Raw genomic sequence first — 16918 nt, forward strand, 5'->3', positions numbered from 1 at the left:
AAAATGCAAAGAGTATCCCAAGGAACGTGAAGAGAGTAGTCCCAAAAGAAGACAAGGTGGAACCCCTGAACCCTATAAGAAGCGAAAGTCTTAAAAAAAAGGAAATCCCTAAACCCCATCAGAAATCCTAGTACAAGGAGGACAAGAAGGGTAAAGGGGTTGAGTGGCTGAAAATGGTGGAATTGGTGGTGGAAAAGAAGATGGTGCTGATGAGATGAAGATGGGTTCTTGGGATTAAGGCAATGGGGTTTGAGAAGGTGGGTTTGAAGAAGGGAATGGAGAAGATGGTTTTGATGGTGGCTGATGGTAGTGATTTCCAAAGGAGGCGGCTGATGGCAAGGGAGGTCGGAATGGGTTTAAATGGAAGAGGGTTTGTAGAAAATGTTGGTGGTATGAAGAAGAAGAAAATGGTGGAGGAAATGGGGTTTTGAGGGAGGAGATGAGCTTGAGATGGTTGTAGAAGCGGTGGTCATGGTGATGGTGGTGGTGAATGGTCAGATTTAGATGGGATGGGTTGAGGTCAGAAGTTGCAAAGATGGTAAAGGGGAAGAAGAAGGTGGTGGTGGATGATGGAGGTAGAAGAAGAGGATGGTGGAGATGATGGTGGCTGACATCCAAACCAACAAACCCTCCCTTTCTCTCTCTGCTATATCCTCTCCTCTCTCACCCTATTTCTCTAATGAAAATAAAACCCCCAAAATTTGAGATGAAAGAGTAGAGACGGTGGATGTGGGTTTGGGTGGTCCGATTCCGGCGAAGTGGCTGGAATCAATGGTGCTAGAAATGGGGTTTAATAAAAATGGGTTGCAATGGTGGAGGCTTTAATGGAGGCGGATGGTGGTAATGAAGAGGTGATGATAATGGCTGAAATCAGTGGGAAGAAGATGAACATGGAGGGAGATGGTAGTGGGAAAAGTGGTCGATGGGGGTGGAGATGGCTGGCCAGAAATGGGGACGGTGGTGGTGGTAGCAAATGGAGCTCGAGCTCCCTCCATCTCTCTCTCTCTCTCTCTCTCTCTCTCTCTCTCTCTCTCTCTCTCTCTCTCTCTGTGTGTGTGTGTGTGTGTGTGTGTCTGTGTGTGTGTGTGGCTGCCAAATGAGAGACCTCCATCTTTTCTTTTGTGGCTAGGGTTTTCACCCAGAAGAGAAAAAAATGAGGAAGCTCCCCTTGAAAACCCTCATTCGAGTGATTATAGTGGGCAACGATATATTCACACCCCCTGTTCTTGCCCTGGACATCCCACTCTAGTGTATTTAACACTGCTCTTTTACTCTACAAGGGGGGTGGTGTAGACACCCCATTTTGTTTTGTTTTAATCAACAAATAAATTAGTGTGTTAAATCCATGTGAGAACCCCCTCTATCATTGATTTATATGTTCTAGGTCATTAATATCTTGATCTGACTTTACGGATCATCAATCGGGACAAAATAAGCTAGGGTCACTTCATAGCCCGGACCCTGATTCCATTCCGAGACCCGATTTCCGTAAATCGTTAGATCAATGGCAGATCTTGACCTGGGTCTAACCATCCAAAACCACCTAACCTCTCCTCTCATCCTAACCATCCAAACCTCACCTAACCTCACCTAACCTCTCCTCTCATCCTAACCATCCAAACCTCACCTAACCTCACCTAACCTCACCTAACCTTACCTAACCCCACCTAACCTTACCTAACCTCATCCTCTCATCCTAACCATCCAAAACCACCTAACCTCACCTAACCTCCTATCCCATTCTCCTATAAATACCCTCTCATCCCACCATCCAAGAGGAGAAAAAAAAAGAACCCCTCTCTTAGAAAATTCATCCCTCTCCCTCATCTCTTCAAGGGTTCGGCCATCCTTGCCGGATCGGGTGATTTTATACGTTGGGTGATATATATCAAAAGCAGTCATTATCAAGCAAGGAATCATCTTCAAAGAATTAACATCAAAGAAAAATCAAACACAAAGTGGGTTTCCAAAGAGGTAGGCATTTATTTCAATTCTATGTAGGGTCTGTTTTCATACATATCTTTTACTTTAAAAGAAAAACCATGTTAGGAAGCATGTAGGGTCTGTTTTCCCCCTGGTTAGCCTCTGGTTAGACCCTGGTTGCACCCAGGTTCGCTGCTGGTTGCACCCAGGTTCGATGCTGGTTGCACCCTGGTTCCCTACTGGTTCGCACCCTGGTTCCCTACTGGTTCGCACCCTGCTTCCCTGCTGGTTGCACCCTGGTTCCCTACTGGTTGCACCCTGGTTCCCTGCTGGTTGCACCCTGGTTCCCTACTGGTTCGCACCCTGGTTCGATATTGGTTCGCACCCTGGTTCCCTGCTGGTTCGCACTCTGGTTAGACCCTGGTTGCACCCAGGTTCGTTGCTGGTTGCACCCTGGTTCCCCTGCTGGTTCGCACCCTGGTTCCCTGCTGGTTCGCACCCTGGTTCCCTGCTGGTTCGCACCCTGGTGCACCCTGGTCCGCACCCTGGTTTGTACCCTGCTTCCTCCTAGTTAGACCATGGCTAGTCTCGGGTTTGCTCCTAACTTAGACCTGACTCACTTGACCCTAACCATTAACCCAATCCAACCAAGTCATATCCCAACACAATCCGAGTCGCATGTCTGAATCCATTTGGCCAAATCTCATAAGCCCGCCCACTTTGAATTCCGAAAATTCAAACCCTTGATGATTCCTATATGCTCAATTCTTTGATGCAAATTCCCAATTCCAAAATCCCATTGCTAGATCAATGTTTCTGAATCTCAAGTCCAATGCTCAAATGCAAACCCGATTCCAGATACAAATACCAATTCTGTCTTCCAAAATCCAAGCAACCTCGCCAGTGGAACTACGTGTGGCTTGATCCCCATCACGGGGTACGTAGGCAATTTGGCACTCCCAAGTTCAGTCGCACCTTTCTCTATCTTTCCCATTCCCTCACACTATTCATCATCTCGATTCATCTCGTGTCTCTCGGAACCATTGGATTATGGTTTCCGTCGTAAGAACCCTTAGAGCCCAATTTAGGAACAATGGTGTCGTGTCGTGTTGTGTCCTAAGTTTTAGGGAGTCCTAGAGTTAGGAGTCCAGCCTCATCACGGACGCTTGCTATGTATAACAACCGTGCCATAGGTCTAGTTACACTAGTCACCCAATCTTTCCCTAGGACAAGCCTAGTAAACTAGGATGTAGGCAAACCTGCATTAGTCTAAGGGACCATTTGCATTTAGATGAGAATCATATAGCATCTTAGATGAAATCTTAAGATAATAAAATCCTCAACTTGAATTAAATAACTTCTCCTAAAACTGTTGAAACAGTCAATCCCGTCTAGGTCGGTGTCCTAGTTGAGTTAGGCATAAGTAGCTTAGCTTAGGTGCACCGAACTACGTCGACTCTGATCCCAGTGAGGCTTGGGTACGTAGGCAGCTTGGATGTCAGACGGCATACCAACCGCGAGTCGGCACCACAACAAATTGTGGTGTTTTGTATTTTAATTTTATTGTAAATTCTTAATTAAATCACTTAGGATCTTCCATGAGATTAGAATCTTAGGAGAACTTGCACTTAGATTGAATCCAGACAAATCAAGAAATCAAAATACACATTTAGGATTCACATTGAAATTAAATCATAGGATGCATGTCCCGTAGATAACATATTAACATAAAGTTGAATGAGCCATTTAAAATAAATTTAAAAGAGTTAGCTTTTGGAATCGAAGACCGATTATCGGGCAGGAATGGTGCATGTGGTGGATAAATCCCCATACCTTCCATTCTTGTAACCAGGTAGCGAGTCTAGATTTCTGGTTAATTACGGGTCCTAGATCCCACATCTAGGTGGCGACTCTGTCAGTCTCTTTTATGTGGAATTCGGATTGCCTTAGTGATCCCAAGTTCACATAAAAGACGAATCTAAATCAACACTAAGAAGCACACGCCAATCGCGTGGGTACTAGATACCAAGAGAGTGCATGGCGGCTCGTGCCCCACCCCTCTCGTGGGATCATGTCCCACAGTCTGGCGACTCTGCTGGGGACCACCTAACTTCATTACAATTCCAAAGGATAACTCATTTGAATCTATTTTAACTGGCTCATGAAAACTCTATCTCTTTTATGCTTGTTAGATTAGTTTGTATGCTTTATTTTCTCATCACATATACTCAAACTTAATCTAACAAAACCTGAAGGCATCATAGATTGCGCGAACTTATTGCACACACTTACATCACTTTCATCTAAACCCCTGCATCTCACATGCACACACGTCCTATTTTAGGAACCCGGAGTGTTATCTAGCATGGTTGACTGGGATTTCATCACCTGGTGCCTCTGTGCTAGAGAAGCATTCCACCCTTAGCCTAGTACCTTTATGGTACGTAAACGGATCTCTTGTTCACGTACTGATACGCCGGACACTGGTACAGTATATCGAACATGGATTCGCGCTAAGGGGACTCTTGGCCTTACCCCTAGATTAACCCACACATGCATGTAGTATACGAACACATGTGCATCACGTGTGTGAGCCTAGTTTAGGATATCCTACCTATTTGTGTCTAGATTAGGCCGTAGACCATCTTCTAATGGCTACGATCGGTCCCTAGGTACACAAACAAAGTCATGAATCGAGATCCTCTCTCCACTCCGCTAGATTAAGATTAGGGTTGATGCCTTCAGGTAACACTGTTAAAATGTGCGAAGACTAAAAAACTTTTCCTTTGGGGTTAGGATATAAATCCCATCATTTCCAAAGATCTCATAGGATTAGTTATTCTTGATCTACCCGTTGAAAGTAATCCTATGCAATCTCATCTAATCTCTCGATCATGTGTCTATCATTCGTCTCTTGTGGGATTCGATTGTGTCTTCATTGGCGGAAGTTGTGTCTCAATCATTTGATCGTGCAATCTTGATGATCCAATCTTGCCTGTACCCTTGATCTCTTCCTCCTCTAGGGGCTACCTTTTTCAAGAATATTTCTGCTAAATCCTTCAGAGTTTACTCTCATAATCCTTGAACTAAGGGCATTCCCCTATGCGAATCTGTCATCATTGTCATGTCTTGGTCCTTTAGGATTCATTCTATGGTCCCAACTACTTGTGAGCCAGCTTTCGTCGAGCCTCCGAAGCTAGACAGTTGCAGCAGTTAAAGTTTTAGTCATTTACTATTTTATGTTGAGTCAGTCACCATGGTCAGTACAATTGTTGAGTCTGGTCTTACAATTCAAGGGCAATGCCTAGTCCAGGCAAGTTATCTTTTGATTTTTCTATTTTAGGGTCGTGAATCCTGAACATGTTCAGGATAGGTTGTCAGATGTAGTATCTTTTTCTTTAAATAAAATTTCAATTCCAATAGTTCACTTGTGTCTATTTCTTAAGTGTGCTTCTGATCTTAAAATAAGACTCCCTCCTCGAATGAGGACAAAATTGACGAAACTCCACTTGAGTCACAACGATTACTTGAACAAGAGGAGCGCCAATCTCAGCCTTTCAAAGATGAAATTGAAGTGGTAAACACTGGCACTGAAACCTTGATCCAGTAAATGCCGATTGAAAATACATTACCCTCTGAAGAGTGTAAAGAATTGGTAAACCCATTTTGAGGATAAAAAGATGGTCCGGTAAGCGTTACCATTAATGCCAAGAGAAAGACCCAGATAGAAGGTTCAAGAAAGAATGAAGTGAATATCATATGCTATGCAAGGGGCATGGAGTGGAAACAACTTTCATATTTCCAATCAATGACCTTGGTTCTTAAATCCATAACATAAAGCCATCAAATTCGAGATAAGAAGTTCAAGAGCAAGCATTGAAAAGTGATCATCAGATATCAAGAGTTACAAATCCATAGATGGAGGATGTCAAAGAACAAGTTTCGCTCTATGAAAGTCTAAAGCACGCATTAGAATCTTGAAAGAAGAAGATCCATTATCTTACCTGGAAATGCCGTCAAGCTCCGTGAAAAAAAAATAATAAAAAAATAAATAATCAGTACCAGAGGGACTCTAGTAAACTAGATCGACTCCCAATCTGAACATCGGAAGGTCTCCTTTGGCCGATTAAATCCCAAAATCAAAACCCAATGTCAAAAGAATACCGATTTGCAAACCCTTCGAGCCTAAATCAAATTTTCTTGAAAACCCATCAAACTTGGGGCATTCCCCCGAACTACGCGAGACCTGATCCCTATACTGGGGTACGTAGGCAACTCGGTTGAACCGAGTTCGGTCGATTCAAAAAGGAAAAGAAATTCAATCCTTTCAAAAAAAAAAAGAGAGGGACAAGTTCCAAAAGAAGAGAAGTTAATTGTTCCAGAAAGAAAAGAAAAAAGGAAAAAAAAATCAAACAATTTATCTTCAAACTAGGGGCATTCGCCCTGAACTACACACGACCTGATTCCTACCTTGGGATATGTAGGCGACCTGTTCACAGGTTCGGTCGAAATCTTTGTTGAGCCTTAAGCCATTCTTTGAAAAGCCCTATCCTACCTATAAAAGTCCTTCTGGTGTTCAGAACTAATGAGCTAGGTCCTGAGATACAATAAAAAAATGAAATGATGATGAATAAGAAAAATAACGGAGTTTGAAGATCTGCTAGACTGAAAACCTGAAAGGGCGGTCTAGGCAAAATTTAAGATCATTCCCCTGCTAAGTTGAAAACCCGAAAGGGCGGCTTAGGCAAAAGCTAAGGGGATAGCCTGCTGGATCGAAAACCTAGAAAGGTGGTTCAGGCAAAAGTTAAGGCTAGCGCGGTCCGCCAAGTTAAAAACCCTGAAGAGGTGACTTGGTCACGGTAAGAGAATCAGTATAAGAAGGCAACAGCCGGTATCAAGACTGAAGATCAACTGAAGTTCAAGCAAATTCAAGTGATATCCTCAAAACTGGGGGCATTGAAGCTAAGCAATCTTAGGGGTCGTAATTAAATTCTTGAGGCATTACTGTTTCGAGGAAGAAGTCCGGTGTTTACCAATTGAAAAACTATTCCTTGAAAGGATAGACTTACCAAACAAAACATTAACTAAGTCAGAAGCATCACTATGTTTGTCAGTATAGTCAGTCAATCTTTATTATTCTAAGTTCACTCCTTCAGGGCTGCTCAATCCTTTGAGTAGTGCCTTTCATCTAAGTTTTCTCTTTAGAAAGAGTCAATTGTCGTTCCTATGTCCAAATGATGTAACTGTCTTGGTGAAGGAGGCCAGGCCTAGGCAGCTCCCTGCAATTATACCTGAAAGGGTTCGAGAATCTAGTCAAACAGCTACATTTCAAAGAAGATCAACTCAGAAGAGTTCAGAAGTAGAAACATTAGAAAGCCCAGCTTCCGTAAAAAGATCATACCCCAGGAAGGCACCTTAAGCTTGGAAGAGCCCCAGATGCAATGGTGGTTGAGCCAATTTCTCAGAAAGACGAACCATTAAAATTCGGAATCTCCTTCCAGTTTGTTAAATACTATCCTGGTCAAGAAATGTTTATCTAAACACCTGTCAAGAGGCAAATCCCACTTTTCCATGATTATATCCGAGAGAGCCATTGTTCTAAATTACCAATCTCAAATGTCTTGTTCAAGGTTTCAGTTATCAAAATCCCCAGAAGACAAGACCAACAGTCTCATTGAGAAAAATCTTGTTGAAGTTTCATAAAAGTGTTCCTAATCCATCCTTGTTACTAATGGTTCTTCGTTCATAAGGTTGGTCGTCTCATCATTCGTCAAAGTCTTGGTTTCCACTGTCTTTACTGGGCGCGATCTATAATGTCCCCGATTTCATTGAGTTCAAAAAAAAAAAAAAAAAAAAAATCCAAAATTCATCAAATCCAATTCTACGTCAAATTCAAATTCATGAAAACCTCTAAATTCTTCGAGCCCGTTTGTGAACGGTGCCTCTTTTCTCGAGGCCATTTGTGAATGGTCTCGTCTTCTCCTTGAGCCCGTTTGCTGACGGTACCTCATTTCCCAAAAATAAAAATTCATCAAATCCAATCCCTGATTCAAACAAATCCAATCTTACGTCAAATTCAAGTTCATGAAAAATCTCATGTCCTCTTTGAGCCCTTTTGTGAAAGGTGCCTCATTTCTCGAGTCCATTTGTGAATGGTCTCGTCTTCTCCCTGAACCCGTTTGTGAACAGGTTTCTCATTCTCTGAGTCCATTTGTGAATGGTCTCATGTCCTCTTTGAGCCCGTTTGTGAACGGTGCCTCTTTTCTCGAGGCCATTTGTGAATGGTCTCATCTTCTCCTTGAGCCCGTTTGCGGACGGTACCTCATTTTCCAAAAATAAAAATTTTTTATCAAATCCAAATCCTTAATTAAAAAAAAATCCAATTCTACGTCGAATTCAAATTCATGAAAACCTCTAAATTCTTTGAGCCCGTTTGTGAACGGTGCCTCTTTTCTCGAGGCCATTTGTGAATGGTCTCGTCTTTTCCTTGAGCCCGTTTGCGGACGGTACCTCATTTCTCAAAAATAAAAAAAATTCATCAAATCCAATCCCCGATTCAAACAAATCCAATCTTACGTCAAATTCAAGTTCATGAAAAATCTCATGTCCTCTTTGAGCCCTTTTGTGAAAGGTGCATCATTTCTCGAGTCCATTTGTGAATGGTCTCGTCTTCTCCTTGAACCCGTTTGTGAACAGGTTTCTCATTCTCTGAGTCCATTTGTGAATGGTCTCATGTCCTCTTTGAGCCCGTTTGTGAACGGTGCCTCTTTTCTCGAGGCCATTTGTGAATGGTCTCATCTTCTCCTTGAGCCCGTTCGCGGACGGTACCTCATTTTCCAAAAATAAAAAAAAATTATCAAATCCAAATCCTTAATTAAATAAAAAATAAAAAATCCAATCCTACGTCAAATTCAAGTTCATAAAAAAATCTCTAAATTCTTCGAGCCCGTTTGTGAACGGGGGCCGCCTCATTTCTCGAGTCCATTTGTGAATGGTCTCGTCTTCTTCTTGAACCCGTTTGTGAACGGTGTCTCATTTTTTGAGTCCATTTGTGAATGGTCTCATGTCCTCCTTGAGCCCGTTTGTGAATGGTGCCTCATTTCTCTAGTCCATTGGTGAATGGTCTCGTCTTCTCCTTGAACCCGTTTGTGAACGGTGTCTCATTTTCTGAGTCCATTTGTGAATGGTCTCATGTCCTCTTTGAGCCCTCTTGTGAAAGGTGCCTCATTTCTCGAGTCCATTTGTGAATGGTCTCGTCTTCTCCTTGAACCCGTTTGTGAACGGTGCCTCATTTCTCGAATCCATTTGTGAATGGTCTCGTCTTCTCCTTGAGCCCGTTTGTGAACGGTGCCTCATTTCTCGAGTCCATTTGTGAATGGTCTCGTCTTCTCCTTGAGCCCGTTTGTGAATGGTGCCCCATTTCTCGAGTCCATTTGTGAATGGTCTTGTCTTATCTTTGAGTCCGTTTGTGAATGGTGCCTCTTTTCTCGAATCCATTTGTGAATGATATCGTCCTCCTTGAGCCCGTTTGTGAACGGTGCCTCATTTCTCGAGTCCATTTGTGAATGGTCTTGTCTTCTCCTTGAGCCCGTTTGTGAACGGTGCCTCATTTCTCGAGTCCATCTGTGAATGGTTTTCTATCCTCCTTGAGGCCGTTTGTGAACGGTGCCTCATTATCCAAGTCCATTTGGGAATGCTTCTTATCCTCGTTGAACCCGCTTGTGAGCGGCGTCTCATCTCCTTCTAAAAACTGTTTGAGAGCGATCTTTGTCCTTTCCCTTCAGAATCCATTCGAAAATGATATCTCATTCTCTAATTGCCCGTTTGTGAACGGCGCCGCATCGAGTTTTTTTTATTATTCAAGTTCTAGGGTTTCATCTAAGGTTTTGCATTATGTTAAGGTGCGTTGTGTCTAGAGAGTCCTTTGTCGATTAAAGCTACGCAAAATGGTTCTGTCATTTTTAACTTTGGTATTCAATGACTACGTCATCTCTACCAAAGAGGGGCATCTGTAGACACCCCATTTTGTTTTGTTTTAATCAACAAATAAATTAGTGTGTTAAATCCATGTGAGAACCCCCTCTATCATTGATTTATATGTTCTAGGTCATTAATATCTTGATCTGACTTTACGGATCATCAATCGGGACAAAATAAGCTAGGGTCACTTCATAGCCCGGACCCTGATTCCATTCCGAGACCCGATTTCCGTAAATCGTTAGATCAATGGCAGATCTTGACCTGGGTCTAACCATCCAAAACCACCTAACCTCTCCTCTCATCCTAACCATCCAAACCTCACCTAACCTCACCTAACCTCTCCTCTCATCCTAACCATCCAAACCTCACCTAACCTCACCTAACCTCACCTAACCTTACCTAACCCCACCTAACCTTACCTAACCTCATCCTCTCATCCTAACCATCCAAAACCACCTAACCTCACCTAACCTCCTATCCCATTCTCCTATAAATACCCTCTCATCCCACCATCCAAGAGGAGAAAAAAAAAGAACCCCTCTCTTAGAAAATTCATCCCTCTCCCTCATCTCTTCAAGGGTTCGGCCATCCTTGCCGGATCGGGTGATTTTATACGTTGGGTGATATATATCAAAAGCAGTCATTATCAAGCAAGGAATCATCTTCAAAGAATTAACATCAAAGAAAAATCAAACACAAAGTGGGTTTCCAAAGAGGTAGGCATTTATTTCAATTCTATGTAGGGTCTGTTTTCATACATATCTTTTACTTTAAAAGAAAAACCATGTTAGGAAGCATGTAGGGTCTGTTTTCCCCCTGGTTAGCCTCTGGTTAGACCCTGGTTGCACCCAGGTTCGCTGCTGGTTGCACCCAGGTTCGATGCTGGTTGCACCCTGGTTCCCTACTGGTTCGCACCCTGGTTCCCTACTGGTTCGCACCCTGCTTCCCTGCTGGTTGCACCCTGGTTCCCTACTGGTTGCACCCTGGTTCCCTGCTGGTTGCACCCTGGTTCCCTACTGGTTCGCACCCTGGTTCGATATTGGTTCGCACCCTGGTTCCCTGCTGGTTCGCACTCTGGTTAGACCCTGGTTGCACCCAGGTTCGTTGCTGGTTGCACCCTGGTTCCCCTGCTGGTTCGCACCCTGGTTCCCTGCTGGTTCGCACCCTGGTTCCCTGCTGGTTCGCACCCTGGTGCACCCTGGTCCGCACCCTGGTTTGTACCCTGCTTCCTCCTAGTTAGACCATGGCTAGTCTCGGGTTTGCTCCTAACTTAGACCTGACTCACTTGACCCTAACCATTAACCCAATCCAACCAAGTCATATCCCAACACAATCCGAGTCGCATGTCTGAATCCATTTGGCCAAATCTCATAAGCCCGCCCACTTTGAATTCCGAAAATTCAAACCCTTGATGATTCCTATATGCTCAATTCTTTGATGCAAATTCCCAATTCCAAAATCCCATTGCTAGATCAATGTTTCTGAATCTCAAGTCCAATGCTCAAATGCAAACCCGATTCCAGATACAAATACCAATTCTGTCTTCCAAAATCCAAGCAACCTCGCCAGTGGAACTACGTGTGGCTTGATCCCCATCACGGGGTACGTAGGCAATTTGGCACTCCCAAGTTCAGTCGCACCTTTCTCTATCTTTCCCATTCCCTCACACTATTCATCATCTCGATTCATCTCGTGTCTCTCGGAACCATTGGATTATGGTTTCCGTCGTAAGAACCCTTAGAGCCCAATTTAGGAACAATGGTGTCGTGTCGTGTTGTGTCCTAAGTTTTAGGGAGTCCTAGAGTTAGGAGTCCAGCCTCATCACGGACGCTTGCTATGTATAACAACCGTGCCATAGGTCTAGTTACACTAGTCACCCAATCTTTCCCTAGGACAAGCCTAGTAAACTAGGATGTAGGCAAACCTGCATTAGTCTAAGGGACCATTTGCATTTAGATGAGAATCATATAGCATCTTAGATGAAATCTTAAGATAATAAAATCCTCAACTTGAATTAAATAACTTCTCCTAAAACTGTTGAAACAGTCAATCCCGTCTAGGTCGGTGTCCTAGTTGAGTTAGGCATAAGTAGCTTAGCTTAGGTGCACCGAACTACGTCGACTCTGATCCCAGTGAGGCTTGGGTACGTAGGCAGCTTGGATGTCAGACGGCATACCAACCGCGAGTCGGCACCACAACAAATTGTGGTGTTTTGTATTTTAATTTTATTGTAAATTCTTAATTAAATCACTTAGGATCTTCCATGAGATTAGAATCTTAGGAGAACTTGCACTTAGATTGAATCCAGACAAATCAAGAAATCAAAATACACATTTAGGATTCACATTGAAATTAAATCATAGGATGCATGTCCCGTAGATAACATATTAACATAAAGTTGAATGAGCCATTTAAAATAAATTTAAAAGAGTTAGCTTTTGGAATCGAAGACCGATTATCGGGCAGGAATGGTGCATGTGGTGGATAAATCCCCATACCTTCCATTCTTGTAACCAGGTAGCGAGTCTAGATTTCTGGTTAATTACGGGTCCTAGATCCCACATCTAGGTGGCGACTCTGTCAGTCTCTTTTATGTGGAATTCGGATTGCCTTAGTGATCCCAAGTTCACATAAAAGACGAATCTAAATCAACACTAAGAAGCACACGCCAATCGCGTGGGTACTAGATACCAAGAGAGTGCATGGCGGCTCGTGCCCCACCCCTCTCGTGGGATCATGTCCCACAGGTGGCTCGGGTAAAATATGGGTAACAGTGATATTCTTAACCCCTTTTCTTTGCAGCCAACCCCATTTCATGTCATTCATGGCCATCTTTTTCGAAAAAAGGTTGTCTTGAGCAAAAACAAAGGGAATGAATATTCATTTTGACTTTTTTTATTATCATTTCATTTTTTTTTTATAGAGGAATGATATTGGCACATCCCTATTTTGATAATGACACTCTCCCTGCTTGTCTTTTCTCATTTGTGGAGTGCTTTGGAAAAATGTAAAAGCTATTTGATAATTTTTTAAATCCCAAGACAAATTGGGTTAGTGAAAATATCAAATTAGGACCGTGCCGATATACATTGTGTAAGCCCAATGGTCTACTCTCCTATCTTGTTTTGATGATTCTAAACATAATTGATTGTGTTTTTGAATACTAATCAATTTGCTTTGAAGTGTTGTGTTTAAGATAGGATTAATCGTTGAAGAAACCAACACTCAACTTGGTCATGCTTAAAGGTGTACCAAACAAGAGCCAAAGGAGCTAAGTGTAGCTCACATCATCACTCAAGCAAGCATCCAAAGATGGAAGATCATTTGAACACCTAAGCTAAAGAGGGATCGAAGATTGCATAGGTATCATTGTACATCCTTTCTCTTTAGATTTTCAAGTCAAGGCAAAACGTTTTCAAAGTGTTTTCAATTTGTTTTTCAAAGAACACTTAAGAACTTAAAATGGATTAGTGAATGGTTATTTGGTGGACCAACATATTGGGACCCTCATGAACAGTCCAAAATAACCATAGGAGTTTAGTTCCAAAAAGCTAAAAATCAAACAACCAATAAAAATCAAAAACTGCGGATTTTTAGGCTTCTCGGAACTCCGAGATTTTTCTCGGAGTTCCGAGCGAGAAAAGGTCCAGTAGCGTCTGGACATTTTCTCGGAACTCCGAGAAAATTTCTCGGAACTCCGAGAAATGGTCCAGTAGAAATTTTATTTCTTCTGGCCGTTGTCTCGGAACTCCGAGAATTCTCGGAACTCCGAGAACCCTGCGACAGCTCAGAATATAGCCGTTGGGATTTGAATTAATTCTTGTATTTTGATATTTCCACCCCCAAACGGTCATATTCTTTGGAGAGACTATAAATACAATATGTAGAGAAGTTTTTCTCACTCTCTTGATCATTTGAAAACATCCTTGAGCATCAAAGAAAACTTGCAACCTATTATTGCTTGAGATTTTTGTTTTCCCCAAACTTGCCTTGCAACTTGCAAATCTATTTGAGTTGGGATTTTAGAGCTTTCACTTGCAACCATCATTGAAGAGCAATCAAGGATCTACAAAGAGCATCAAGCTTTCAAGAAGAAGCCAAGCTATTCAATCTTCATTCCTTGTATAGGTGGCTAGGGCATTCCTTATTTTAATTCCCTAGAGAGCAACCGCTTAGAACTCGGCGGAGAAGGAGAGTCTTTGTAAAGGTGTAAGGGCATCCTCATTTAATATCCCTTGGAAGTGTAACCGCCTCGGAGCCGGGCATCGTGGAGGTCTCCAATAGTGGAAATCCTTAAGGACGATCTTAAGAAGAGTGGAGTAGGGCTTTGCCCGAACCACTATACATCGGTGTGTTCTTTCTTGTCTTGCATTTCCATTATTAACTTTTGGTTTGACATTTCCTTTTTGTTTCTAATTATTTACACTAACCAAATATTTAACTAAGTGAAGAAAATTCCAATTAGGGTTCATAGGTAATTTTCAAAAGGCCTAATTTTGAGTTAAATTCAATTCACCCCCCTCTTGAGTATTTCAATTGGTATCAGAGCCTCGTCTCTAATTTTTAGAAAACCCTAACCGGTCTAGAGTAAAGATTCTAAAATGGCAAACTACCCTCAACACCATGAAGGTTATTCAAACACTAGGCCACCCTATTTTGATGGAACAAACTATGGTTTTTGGAAAACCAAAATGAAATTTTTTTTAACCCAAGACTATCAAATGTGGAGAGCAATTAATAATGAATACATCTTACCCACAAGAAATTTAAATGATTGGACCGAAGCCGAACAACAAGCTTCGAATTATAATGCCAAAGCCATGAATTCTCTTATTTGTGCTCTATCTCCCGGAGAATTCAATAGAGTATCAAATTTGAATTCGGCTAAGGAAATTTGGGACACTCTAGAAGTCACCCATGAGGGAACCAATCAAGTAAAAGAATCTAAAATGAACCATCTTTTTCGGCAATACGAACTCTTTCAAATGACACCCGATGAAACAATTGCCGACATGTACACTAGATTCACAAATCTTGTAAATGGATTAAGGGGTCTTGGAAAATAATTTTCCAATAGAGATTTAGGGACTAAAATCCTTAGGTCCTTACCTTTGTCTTGGGAATCCAAAACCTCCGCAATCACCGAAGCCAAGGACATGAACACATTGAACCTAGATGAACTAATAGGGTCCTTGATCACCCATGAAATGATTTTCAAAACAAAAGCACCCGAAATCGAAACTAAAATCGAAAAAGGAAAAGGAATTGCTTTTGCTTGTAATATAGGTGAAAATGAAGATGCAAAAGAAGACATGGAAGATTAAGTTGCCCTCCTAACAAGAAGGATCAAATTCTTGCAAAGGAACATGGGAGGGATGAGAAATAGAAGGACAAACCCTCCATTCAAGAAGAAAGAAGAACTCGGTGATGGATCTTCTCAACCACGATGTTACGGTTGCAAGAAGCTTGGACACATTCGCCCGGATTGTCCACTCAACAATGAACCCACTTCAAACAACCGCTTCAAGAGAAGAGAAGGCAAGAAAGGAATGACCGCCACATGGGATGAGGAAATTGAAAGCGAAGGCGAACAAAATGATGGCGAAGATTGCTTGATAGCAAGGAACGTATGCTTCATGGCCTCAACAAACGACAACAATGAGGTAAACACTTTAAATGATGTTATTGTTTTAAAAGAAGTTCTTGATTCCCTACAAAATGCAAATGATGAACTTGAAATTCAATTTGATAAAATTGCATCACTTGAAAATTCTCTTGCTAACATGACAAAAGAATTTGGTTGGTTAAAAAAGGATCATGAATTTTTAGATGATAAGAATGAAAAATACAAAGTAGAAATTCATGAGTTAAATGCTTCTATCAAAATCTTAAATAAAAACCGACAAGAACTCTCAAATGAAAACAACAATCTAAAGCATGAAAATGGTAGATTATCTTTTGAGTATGATGAACTAAAGAAACTTTTTGAAAAATTTGAAAATAGTTCATTAAAATTGGATAGGCTTGTAAATCTTCAAAGAATGTCAAGTGACAAAAGTGGACTTGGACATAAATGGAACACCACAATATCCAACTATAAAACTAAACTTGAAAAGGTTTCTTCTAGCGGTACCAAAATTTGCTTTTATTGTGGTCTAGAAGGTCATTACAAGGTTGCTTGCTTACATGCTAAACAAGATAAGATTAAGTTGAACTCTAATGTGAAAACAAATAAACATAGCAAGATTAGGAAGATTTGGGTACCTAAGGGATCTCACTTGCCTATTCATATGTAGGTATGCCTTAAAAGCCATAACAAGAAGAACACATGGTACCTTGATAGTGGATGCTCTAGACATATGGCCGGAGACCTTACTCAATTCGCATCCCTATCGCTCAAGGATGGTGGAGACGTTACCTTTGGAGATAATAAGAAAGGAAAAGTCAAAGGTGAAGGCACCATAGGTAACTCTACCTCTCCCATACATGATGTACTATTTGTTGATGGCTTGTCCCATAATCTTATTAGCATTAGTCAATTATGTGATAATGGTTTTGAAGTTGTCTTCAATCCCGATAAATGCATTGTTAAAAATAAGATAGATGGAGTAGTCAAATTCATAGGTTCTAGAGACAATAACATTTACACAATTGGATTAGATGATCTTAGACTCCAAAATATAACTTGTCTTAATGCCATTAGTGAGGATTCTTGGCTATGGCATAGGAGGTTGGGTCATGCCGGAATGGATCTCATTTCGACCCTCTCCTCAAAAGAAAGTGTTAGAGGATTGCCTAAGTTCAAATTCATCAAGGATCACATTTGTAGAACTTGTCAATTAGGAAAACAATTGAAAAGCTCATTTGCACCTAAAAATATGATTTCAACTTCCTACCCCTTGGAGCTACTTCATATGGATCTTTTTGGACCAATGAAGACTAGTAGCCTAGGGGAAAGAGGTACGTGTTTGTAGTTGTGGATGACTACTCACGATTCACATGGGTCATATTTCTA

Source organism: Tasmannia lanceolata, unplaced genomic scaffold (assembly GCF_043159265.1).
Source record: "Tasmannia lanceolata isolate RefF3 unplaced genomic scaffold, GAP_Taslan_0.1 ptg000023l, whole genome shotgun sequence".
NCBI classification, from domain to species: Eukaryota; Viridiplantae; Streptophyta; class Magnoliopsida; order Canellales; family Winteraceae; genus Tasmannia; species Tasmannia lanceolata.